Source organism: Scleropages formosus, chromosome 10 (assembly GCF_900964775.1).
Source record: "Scleropages formosus chromosome 10, fSclFor1.1, whole genome shotgun sequence".
NCBI lineage: Eukaryota > Metazoa > Chordata > Actinopteri > Osteoglossiformes > Osteoglossidae > Scleropages > Scleropages formosus.
In genome coordinates, this window is record NC_041815.1 from 6,727,104 (window position 1) to 6,740,105 (window position 13,002).

The window sequence follows — 13,002 nt, forward strand, 5'->3', positions numbered from 1 at the left end:
TTGTAAAATAGATAATATAATAATATAACTTATAAAATAGATAATTTAAAAATACTGTATAATAATATAATGTTCATACTATAACTAATATCAGGTTAGTTATAGTATGAACATATTGATATTATAAAGTATTTTTATATTTTCTGTTTTATAAGGGAGAATAGTTAGAGCTGTTGTTTTACAGTTTAGGGCTTTACATTCTAATATCTATAGTGATGTTTTCTTTTTTTAGTTGTGGAAAGTTAGCGAATTGTCTTACGGACTGTGAAGTATCTTCATTCAGGAATACTACATGATTTTACTTTCTGTGTAATGCATTGTTTTTTCTAATGTATTTTCCATTGTATGGAGGCAGGATAAAATATTAATAGTTCAATATGTTTTCTGTGTTATAAAAGCCACATCTGCAAATAATTGGATAAAGTATGAATGTATTGGAAAATAATTGGATGAAACATATTGCACTGTACATGCAGTAAAATAAAGCAAAAGAAATTTCTAAGCAAAATAACAATTCCAAGAAATGTTTTAGATGTGATATAATCCAACAAGTCAGTATAAACTTCATAAAATATTCAGTACTCGATGCTGTCACTTCATTATGATTTTTCCCCCCTTTTGCTGCTACTGAAAATTAGTTCCTTGCAGTTCCCATAATTGTTATGCAAATGATTCCTTTCCTTCTATTGAAAAATCATTTTGTCAACAAGCAGCCTCTCTGGATACTGGAACTCCATCCGTGCCCTTTTCCCATACATTCAGAGAGTGCATGAATATGGACCTCTACTAATCCTCTCCAGCGACTGCACAGCCATGAAGAATGGATTAGAAATGTTACTTTGTCCCCTTCCTTTCAACCTGCTCACAATTTAATATAAGTCTGCTATATTGTTTTTATACCAATTACCCTGTACTTTGGACAATGTTTGTGCAGCATTCTTTGATCCTTGCATTTATTTTTAATTCATGTTAAATCAATCTAGTTTAATGAAGAGCTTTTAATATCATTTTCAAAGAAACTAGTAAAGAATAATATTTTAATATTGACCTTTTATTGCTTACTTTTAATGAAGGGGAAATTATAATGAAGAAAAAACTTTTGAAAATTATCCAACGTTATATACTTCAAGAAATTTGTGTACAGACATACAAAACATCATGCCAGTCCAAAAGAAATTGAAATTTTTTGTTAAACAATAGTTCAGGAATCTTGTAACCTTAGAATATTGTGCATTTCTGTATTCCATTGACTAAAAGAAAGATTGTAGCTCTCAACAACCCTGCAGAGTGGGACAGGCTTTCAGTGTAAACTCTTAAAGGTAAAATTCTTAACTGTTACAATCTGAGGGGTACAAACTATTGCACATCAACAGGTAATTAGCAAAAAGTTTTTACCTTTCTTATGTATACTGGTAACATTAGATGTTTTCTAGTCAAGCAATAAATACAAATGTATAAATAAGCAGGAAATTAATGTCATATAACTCACAGAAGTTAAGAAAGCTTGTAAATTATTTCTGGTAAATTACAATATAGTTAATAACCCAAATACATGAGTTTTTAGGGGTGGCTGCACCTTTGCAGCAGCCCTCTTCAAACACTCAACAAAGTTAATTATAATGTTTTCAGTGGTGAAATATGGACATTTTTATACCCCCAACAGTACTGAAGTAGGTTCACACTAACAATGAGGAGTGGAGAGCAATGCTCAGTCATGTGGTAAAAACAAAGTAAAGCATTACTCACGTTTGGAGATTTTCAACATCATCAGACACTAACATGATGGTGAAAACCGGATACCTGCACCTACAGCTCCCTCCGTTTTGTAGACTAAATCAGTAGCTAAAATCACCCATTGTAAGGTGGAAATAGAAATTTGACAAAGCCGATGCATTCATCCATCCATATATCTCTCCATGCATTTTCAGTTACCCTTATCCAGTGCAGGGTCATGGTGGTCCAGAGCCTATCCCAGGAAGCCAGGGATATAAGGTGGTATCCTCCCTTCATGGGATCCCAATCCATTGCAGGGCACTCACACACTCTGGAGCAATTTTGTAATAGGGTACATTAATTTTATGAATTTTTATTCAGCTTAACCTTTGTCTAAAGCAGTTTGATACTGCTAGATAATCAACTTCACAATGATTTGCCCGTTTATACAGTATGGAATTCTTACAGTATCAGTTTAGGTCAGTAATCTTTATAATCTCTAACAAATCTAAATAATAACTAAAAAGTAATCTCTAACATATTGTTTATATGTTTCTCAAAAAAAAAAAAACTGCTAGAAAGGTGATTAGGAATTAGAAATATTTTGGTAAAGTTTTATGCAGCTACTTGTGCGATGAACGTAGGTGCATATAGTGGAAAGAAACAAACTAACTGTACTAAGCATCACATATCTGCAGCTGTGTCTCTTTCTCCTAAGGTAATGCACACATTGTATTCTCTACATGTACGTTGCTTTTGAGAAAAGCGTCTGCTAAATGAATAAATGTAAATGTAAATGTAATCTGATAAAATGTATTTTATACAGCCAATGGATTATAAATTTTAAAAAAAATTAATATAGTACATATAATTTAGTATAATTTGTTAAAATAGGTATCAAATCCAATAAAAGTGTTTAAAAACCTGTCAATCTCTAAATTTGACTTTATTTTATATTATTTGGTTTTCAGTTTCTTTTACTGAACTAACCTCCAATATCTAAAGGAACTGTAGTCCGAAGAGGAAGTATGGAATTGTGCAAATAACTTTGCAGAGATTTACAGAATGTATGGAAAATAAACTTATCTCAGACTAACAATTGAAAGTATCACTTAAGTCAACTAAATTCATTTCACACAGTCTACTAAGAAAAATTATCTGATTATACTGATTTTCTAATAAACTGAGCAAAATTGTTTCCCATAAGTGGGGAGAAAAACTATGCTTATTAATTTCTGAAAAAAAAAGTGTAGAAAAATTATGTTAAAACATGATGTATTTTGATTCTAATAAATATGTTTGCTCTATAAATAAAGATAAAAAGTGATGAACGTACAAATTTAATCTATTTTGCTTAATTCATTGAATATTCAAACATTCTGTTTAATTGACTAATGAAACTGCTGCGTTTTTCGTGTGAATATTCCAGACTAAGCAAATGTCAGCTTTATAAATTGATTGAAATAAAAAGACTATATATTTTAAACATATATATACTGTACATCTATAACTATGTGTGAGGGTAAGTCAGAAAGTATCTGCAATGTTTTAGTAATCAATAATGTTTTAACAATTTTTCATGTTTTAACTTTTTGAAAACATTGTAGTAGGTACGTACATTTTGACTTACACTATACATTACCATATGCTATGCAAATGTGCATCGATTTCAGATTTTAGAACTGCCCTGCAGCATCAAAACAAGCTTTACTGCAAAAGTCTAAAGTTAACTTTAGGGTTTACAGGGTCAACTGAAGAGCTAAATGATGTCATTCGTACAGAAGATAGCTTTTGGGCATGTTTGTTGTAAACATGAGGGAATTGTTCAACATGTCTTAACCTGACAGTTGCTACAGCCCCTGCAACTTATTCATTTTGCCTTTTGTAGTACTTCCCCTCTTCCTGGGAAAAGCTCATCTGATAATTGATATCACAAAGACCGCCTACCCATGTTAGGTACCACAGCATATCTTCAGTGAAAATCCAAAGTTGAAAAAGCTGCTTTGAGTTTGCAAACATTTCCAGGAAATGTTACCTTTATGATTTTAACGTTAAGTACTCAATACTGTGTGCAGTGCAAATATTGCAATTTAATTTAGTATTTTTACTATGCATATAGGACATATCTAGTAATTGTAATAGAAATGAGCGTTTAGAACATGTTAAACATACTCTTTATTTGAATTTTTCTACCAGCTCATTATGAGTGGTGGAAATGCATTAAAGGGCGTTACTCTGATAGTAATTTGCTAATTATTCCTGGCACACATGCATAGCAGACAACTTAATGAAAAAGTAAGATAAATAAATAAATAAATAAATAAATAAATAAATAATATGAAGAAGAAGAAGAAGAATATATGAAAATTGATTAAATGTTAGTTTTTTATATTTCAGTTTAAATATTTTATATTAAATCATAAAAGGAAGGAGTTCAGTTGGGAAAGAAAAAACCTGTTTCACAGGTGTGTTGGTTCCTGAGAGTTACATTACTTTCCACGTGCAGGCCAGCAGCAAATTCTTGAGACATGCGTTGGTCGCCTCTGCTTTCGGGGACAAGTCGAGGCATGATCCCCCCAGGAGTCCACCTTAAGTCTCGCCCATGAAAAGCAAGCACATTAGCAGCGCTGATTTGTTTATACCTGAGCTGAAAATCTTTCACTGAGTTGTTATTTGACCAGAAGGTGGAGATGGGCTTTTCAGGCACAAAGAACTCAGCCTGCTGCATCTAATTAGAGTTTCGGTGCCAAATGGCTCTCGGTCTGAATTTCTATGGAGGGTGTTATTTCTTTAAAATATGTGTAGCCCCCCTTTGACAGTCAAATTATTTCTAAACAAAACAAATCAGATGAATTGTAATGGGAGATCATCCCCGTAACACAAGTGCATGATTACGAAGCCAGTGAGATGAACTCGAGCGCTTAGGAAAATGGAGCCATAACAGCGCGTTCTAAATAGCTGCTATTGGTTAGGATGGTTGGGGCAGACGTCCTTGCAACACATTCAACTGAAGGAAGGAGATTTAGGGTGGGTGAAAGGAAAAGACAAAGAGAGCTCAAAGTGGAGCGTTACTGCCTCAGCCGGTACTGGTTCTGCCGGTAAGATCTGGCATCTAGAGCTTGATGGTCCGGAATAGTGACACGTTAGTTCAAACAACCTTCGCAACGGCCTGCACTGATACCAGATCTGATTTCCAAATAAAACAAAATATTCTTTCTTTAAATCTCAGGATAATTGGTTAGCAAAGGGAGGGGTGAATGGGGTTGTAGCACGCCGAGGCCGCCCGGGGAGGGGGCGGAGATGGGGGCAAAGCAGCCACAGCTGGGGCTGATTTCACTCCCTATTTCTTCCCCGGTGCCCAGCAGTAGGGGGGAGAGACTGAGGAGGAGAATGAGGCGAACCCGAACCCAATCCCTGAGACGACACCCGCGTCCCGACTCTCCCAGCCCCCCTGACCAGCACGAAACCTCTCCCTACCTGTTCCCTGGTCCCCCTTTCCCGTCTCCTTCCTTCTCCCCTGTCGAAGGGCAAATAAAAGCCCACAGCAACGGGCGACTGCATCTCCTGTCTCTTGCCTCGTCTCTTACAGGGATCCTTCATGCAGTAGGTTTCTCATCGTTAAACTAGCTGGAAGGTTATAAATAATGACAGCAGTTATCCTATTATTCTTCGTGCACTGCTACATTATACATATGTTAGCACGTCTCTCAGTCTGTTTCCTTCCGCTTGTCTCATAGAGGGATGCGGTGGTAGCAGGCGGAGTAGGCAGGCCCGAACCGTTCTTTCCTGATCAACGATCTGTAGCTTCTCCTGGGGGATCCCTAGGCATTTCCAGGGCAGTCAAGAAATATATTCTCCCCCTGTGTCCTCAGGCTGACCAAGGGTCTCCTCCCAGATGTCTTTTGTAGCTCCAGTAGGAGCTAACAGGGAAATACTCTAATCATAAGCAATAACCACCTTCACTGACTTCTCTCCATCCAGAGGACCAGTGACTCTACTCTAGGCCTTTCCGTGATCTCGGGGCTCTTCAACTCATCGTGGCAAGTAAGCACATCAATTCTGTGGAGAGCCCTGACTTTTGTATATGCAATCTCCTTCGTTTAGTCATTAGTCAAAAATGGTAAACTCAAAGCTTTGTCTAAAGGCTTAGCTCCCGCTTCACCACCGCAAGTTAGTACAGTGCCCGCAAAACTGCTGATTCACCACCAACCTGCACAGTTTCCTGTTCCTCTTTTCCAACGCAAATGCACTTGCATTAATTCATTTAGCTGACACTTTTCTCCAAAGCAACTTACAATGCTAAGGTAACAATCGTTTACCCATTTATGCAGCTGGGTAATTTAACTGGAGCAATTTTTTAGGGTAAATACCTTGCTCAAGGGTACTACAGCTGGAGGTGAGAGTAAAACCTGCAACCTTTGGATCCAAAGGCAGCAGCTCTAACTACTACGTTACCAGCTGCCTCTTTTACCATTACTTCACTTTGCAGACACTTTTCTCCAAAGCAATTTCCAATGAACTCTATATAGTGTTATCAGCCCACACACCTTATTCAGCAAGGTGACTTACACCTTGAGTTGCTAGGTACACTACTTACAATGGGTCACTCATCCACACTTCCGTAAAATGCTCTCTCTCTTACTCATACACCAGGGGTGACTTAGAGTCACCGGTCAACCAGGACAGCATATCCATGCACACAAACCCACACAGACAGAACATGCAAACTCTACACCAACTGAGCAGGTAATTGAACCCACATTTCTCACACCATCCAAACACTGTAAGACAGCAGGGCTACTCATTACACCACCATGCTACTCAGACTGACCTTCGAGTATCTAAGCTCTTCTACTAGGGGCAGTCACTAGCCCCTTATCTGATGAGAGCAACCCAATCTTTTCCAGGACAGGGCCATGACCTTGTACTTTGAGGTACCGATTTTTATATCAGCTGCTTCACTCTGAGTAGCACAGTGCTTGAGTGCATACCAAAGTTCACAGTCAGGTGAAGCTACTGTGCAATGAATAGATATAACACAGTAAATTGTTTCTTTTTTCCTCTTACCCCATGGATTGTCTCCTAATAAGATTATCTTATTAAAGCAATGTTTGAATCTCTATATGTATTGTTACTGTACCATTAACTTAGATTGTATGCAAAAATTTCTGGCAATAAATGTGAATACCAAAAGTATTTTGGGTTTCCTGAATAAACAAAGGTGATTCTGGCCTTTCTTGAACAGACATTCAGTGCTGTTAAGGGGCTCCAGGATAGGGTTCACTTCCAGATACTAGTATATCCCCACCACCTGTTGCTCTTCAGGTCCTTCCATGCCTTCCACACATCAGCTTTCTCAGCTTATTCTCCACCTCCTTCCTATAGAGGTACTTGGCATCAGCAGCATTTTGGTGGCACTGTGGCACAGCAAGTAGTGCTGCTGTCTCAGCATCTGGGTAGTGTAAGAGGGCAGGGGTTCAATCCCACTCAGTCTGTGTGGAGTTTGTGTGTTCTCCTGGTGTCTATGTGGGTTTCCTCCTACACTCTAAAGAGATGCTATTCAGGTTTGCCCATAGTGTGTGAGTGACAGAGGGTGTGTGTTCTACTGATGTATGGATAAGTGACCCATTGTAAGTAGTGTATCTCACAGTGTAAGTCACCTTGGTGAATAAGGTGTGTGGGCTGATGACACTACATAGAGTTTGTTGAAAGTCACTTTAGAGAGAAGTGTCCCCTAAATAGTGGGTTTGGCCTGTGCCTGTTCTTCAGTGGGTCTGGGGTTTGAGTCCTGCTTGGGGTGCATTGTGGTAGACTGGTGTCCCATCCTGGGTGTGTCCCCTGCCTCCCACAGCCCTCTGCCCTGTGTTGCCGCAATGGGACAAGCGGTTTCAGTATGTGTGTGTCTGCCAAATAAATGTAAAGCTGTGATCCTAAGCTCTCCATGTACACTCCTGACCTATTATTTATTATTGATGAAACAGCATATCATCCTGGTGGGTATGCTGCTGTTCATACAGAAGTTGATGTAGCCCATCACCTGGTCTTTCAGTCAACCTAAATCCTCCATGTGTGGTTCATGGGGCACTTCCGAGTCTGTGGTCGTAAAGCATCCTCTCATTAGCCTTCGATGACTATTTCCTCACGCCCTGATGGTCTCTTGTTGTTGTTAGTCAATGGATTTATACCTGGACATGAGGTAGTCTGTGCTGTGGACTGATCTGCCAAGTGCTGGGAGTGCTAAGTAGCTGTATGCATCCGCAACGTCAGCTTACAGAAGCTCCAAAGCTCTGTTCTATCTTGTATTTCACTTGACAAACTGGCTGAAAGAAGGCAGAGTTGAAGAGAGAGTGACATTGTTAAAACTAATACACTGGAGTGCTGTGCCTAAAGTCTTAAAATTGTTCTGACAATGGTCTTGCATGCTGCTTTTGCGTCAGCAGAGGGTGGAACGTAAAAAGCAAGTGAAATGATGTGGGGAATCTCACAGGACATATAATACAGGTGCATAGAGATGACAATCAGCTCAATATACGGGCTGCAGTTCTTTCATCATGATATGTTCCCAGCTACACCGTTTGATGTTTGAAAACACGGTAAATCCATTACTTGTGCCCTTACTGCACCTCTGGTGATTTCTGTCTGCTAAACCTGTCTGAAACCCATTCACAGCCACGCTGGAATCGGGGATTTGTTTCTGGAGCTACATCATGACAATAAATCCCTGAAACTGCATTTGTGACCCTCACCAGTATTGCCAGCTCTTCCATCTGGTTTGTAATGATCTTGCATTTCCCATAATGACAGAGGAAATATACTGCTTGTATCTGATTCTCTACACATACTTTTTCACTCATGCTTTGTAGCTTCTCGACCTTCATTTCAGCCCATCCTGCACATCCAACCTCAGGACAGAGGTGGATTTCCAGGGGCCTGCATCTGATCTCTTTTATAAACTATTCTGCTTGCTATCATAGCTGCAGCTCTCAGTGGTGTAGAGCACCAAGACAATCAGCAATAGAACAATAAGCAACCTCCACAGCTGCTCTGTGTTCGTTGAGACAAAAAACATCTGCCCGTGTGGTTGAATGACAACGATATAAAAAGACTCAGATAATTAACAGAATTAAAAAACCCACAAAGAACAGAACACCATTAGATTTTCAAAGCACACTATTAATAAAACAGCAACAGTTAATGCATCAGCTGAGAAAGGATTCAGTGTCCTGTCAGTCAGAAGATACTGTTCTCAGGAAATGAGGAAGGGCATTGTGCGAAGGAGCAGCGGAAACACGGGAGTGTACGCTCACTGAGACTTTATGGTGTTGGCACCAACCCCACGGCCTCCTGCTGCACAACCTGAACAGCAGGTTGGGTGCAGTTTGGTGTTCTGTGATTTTGGTAAGATTAGTTATTATAGGGATCTGCTGTGCATGTCTAAAGCAGAGCAATTCATTCAAAAATCACAATTTGCATGTAAATATTGTGAGGCATGTCTTTGACATTTGTGATGAAAGATCATACTTCTACTAGTACGGGCAACAGGTCATGTGGTGATTCAGACTCACAGTCTGAATTTCCCTGGTACAAATCCCTCTCCTGCTGTAGTATCCTTGATCAAGGTCAAGCTAAGTGCCCTCAAGCTAGATTAGATTCACAGTGACCCCTGGTACTTATGCTAATAATAATAATAATAATAATAATAATAATAATTCTTTCTACTGCAAGCATCTGTAGCACTAGTGGGCTTGTGCTTTCTAGAGGGTGTTGCAGTTCTTTATTCAGGCTCTGTACAGACACAGGGAATCACATATACGTGTCCTTTTTGCCATCACCCTGAAAGAATTCAGTACATACAAAACTTTGGAGATTTGCTTTCCTTCTTCATTATGGGCTTTTGTGTCACACATCATGCCTTCAGGTTAATTGCTCTTAGGCAACATTATAGGAAATGGTCAGTACAATAAAAATTTAGATTAAACTGAACTGAATATGGGAGCAACACAGTGGCACAGTGGGTTGTATTTGTGCATCACAGCACCTCGGCTGTACATTCAGGTGTGGGTTAGATTCCGTCTCAGTCCATGTGGAGCTTGTATTTACTCCACCTGTTCGCATGGGTTTCTTTTGGGTGCTCCAGTTTCCTCCCGTAGTCCAAAGACATGTGTCCGTGTGTGTATTTCTCAGTGAATGAGTATATGTGTGAATTCCCAGAAATGGACACCCATCCAGTGTTTACTCTGCCTCACGCGCTGTATTTTTGGGATAGGCTCCAGACATCTGTAACCATGCACTGCGCACGCAGTCATTATCAAACAGAAAGTAAGACAGCCTGTAGAGAACTTCTCATCAGATATGTGTTACATAACACAAACTGTATGCCCAAACACGCACGCACATACACACACACACACACAGTGACATAAACAAGTGTTCGCACACAAACCTTTATCTTGCAGTGAAGGGCCAAGGGTCTGTTCTGTTTTGCTTTGAAATTAACTTATCTACATAATGGCAGACAAAAGACAGAAGCCAATACAGAACATCAGAGAGTGGACACATAGCCCCACACACAGCTGCACCCTCTGCTCCTTGTCCAGTTGAGCTGCGGCGAAAGACTTCTTCTTGGACCAGCAGAAAATATGATTATAGTTGGGATTCCTTCTAGATATCTGCTTATTTACACCACATGCATCAGTTCTGCTTCGTTTGTGTAGACTGGGAGAAGCACTCTAGCAGTCTTGGCTGACCTGGACCTGGACAAAGATGTTTATAGAGGCCATGGAGTACTTTCAAAAAAAGCTAAGCCAAGCTCGGGACATTTTAATAAATAAATAAATACATAAATAAATAACAGTAGAATATAGTCCCCTGTGCTGTTAAACTATGATGCAAACCAAATGTAACCGGGACTCAGGAGGTGAAATTTTTAGACGATGATTATTCATTTGGGCAAATGCTTAGTTTACTTTCCATCTTGGTTTAGGGTCCACTGGAAGGCTTGCAAGAGCAGGCCAAGTGCGGTTGTCAAACCCCCCGTTTGGGATATCATGGGACAGGAGAGAAGTGGAGATGTGGAGATGGATTACTAGAACCAGCATAAGGAAAAGTGTTAAGGCTGGTGGGGATTTTTTATCCCTATTTTATAAAAGACAAACTGGCATTAGTGGGAGTTTGGTAATTATTCTGTCCCGAAATAATGTTTTTATAAATACGAAGAATGAGTAGTAGTTCATGTGGTTAGTTGTTTGTTTTCGTCTAGCTCTGACCTCATTAGCTCTGAAACTGCCAAACCTAAATCCAACCAAAAAGAAAGCATTGTTTAAATGATCGGATGTGTTCCCCAAACTTTAAAACATCGTTCCAAGCTCTAAAAGCAGGACGTGCTGTCGGGGGGTGCGGGGGGGGGCATAGCTATATTTTTAGACTGTGAAACTAAGTGCCACTCTAGGGCTAAGTGGGGGTGAGCTGAGGAAACGAATGACCTTTAAAACACGGGACATAAACACTAAGCTTGATGGAAGGGCGCCCAGTGTGTGAAAGCGGCCTGAAACGCATACAGGAACACACGCATCCTCTGTGACTTTTCAGACGCGCTCATAAGTCTCACACAAGCAGACACACTGTCCATGCACGTACAGCTCTTAACACACAGTCTTTGTATACCTTTAACCACCTTTCACATTTTGGAATTGAAGTCCTTAAAACAAAACCCTTCCTGCTTCTTCAGTGACCTATTGCAATACCCGAGAAGCCTGCTTTCACTAATGCACAAGTACTGTTACTTAAAAATGAATAAAGTTAAAGTACCTGTTTGGAGTGGGCCTAAATTACTCTACAATAATGTGAGACCCTGGTCAACAACTACAGGAAGCATTTAGTTGCAGTCGTTGCAACTAAAGGTGGCACAACTGAAGGGATATTACTGTTTCACTCCTATTATTGCACATTTCATCATCTTCCGCACCAAGGAAATGAAAATGCAACAGTTAATATTGAATTTTATTCACACAGCACTCACTTGTGGGAGCAACTTCCAAGTCATAGTTGCAGGGATCTGGAGTGTATTCCAGAAACACACGGCACAAGAGTAGTCAAGGGTACGCCCTGCACAGGGATCCAGTCCATCGCAGTGCAGCAACTCACAAAGTCACATTCTAAAGACAAATTAGAGACATGAATCCTATCTTTAAACTGTGGGAGAAAACCAGAAAACCCAAATGAACCTCACATAGCCACAGATAACATGTAAACTGCAGAAAGACTAAATTGGATTTGAACCAATGCCCTAACAACCAAAGTATGTTGAGGCAACAGCACTACCCAATGTACCACCCTCATTTGGCTGGAAAGCTTCATTTATTTAAAAGATATATCTAAATGTACATATTTAAATGAGTTAAAACTGTACATTTTTAAGTTTCTAACATTGTTAGTGATTCTGAACATTAAAAAGCTTAATTTGAATCAAAGTAACTCAATACCAGAGTCATTTTTCTTACCTCATCCTTTCTCACCCAAATAAATTTTGAATGAACATTTTTAGTTCTTGTATGTTACTTGCACTATTTTTGTGGTTCTGCCAATTGAGGGGGGTGCGGTGGTGTAATGGTGCAGTGGGTTTGACCAGTTCCTGCTCTCCAGGGGGTCTGGGGTTTGAGTCCTGCTTGTAGCACCAAGCGATGGACTGGTGTTCTTCCTGGGTGTGTCCCCTCCCCCTCCAGCCTTATGTCCTGTGTTGCTGGGTTAGACTCTGGCTCCCTGTGACCTTGCATGGAAGAAGTGGTTTTAGTCTGTGTGTGTGGTGTGCGGACAATCCAGCTCTACTGGTTAGGAAATGGGGTAACATGTTGCATAGGGGTTGGAGCGACTACTTATGGATCCAAAGGTTCCAGGTTTGGCTCCACAGAAAGTACCTTTGAGCAAGGTACTTACCTTAAACTGCTCCAGTAAAATTATGGAGCTGCATGAATGTGTAAATAACTTTAAATAGCTTAACAGTGCAAATTGCTTTGGAAAAATGTCAGCTAAGTCAATAAATGTAAATAGTTAGTAACCTAGCTACACAACAAGGAAAGAGCAATGTTTTTTATAGTGAATGTAGAGCTCATGTACACTAACACTGACATCCTTTGGCAGACAAAGATAACAATCCACATGTGAAGTGTACATGGATTTGCCAGTACGGCCTACTGTATACATTTTGCGGTCAGAATGGATCTGTTGTCAGCAAACCCTTTAGAACACAGTTTATTCATCTTTTCTGAGCTACAAACCCGTTTCAGAATCTGA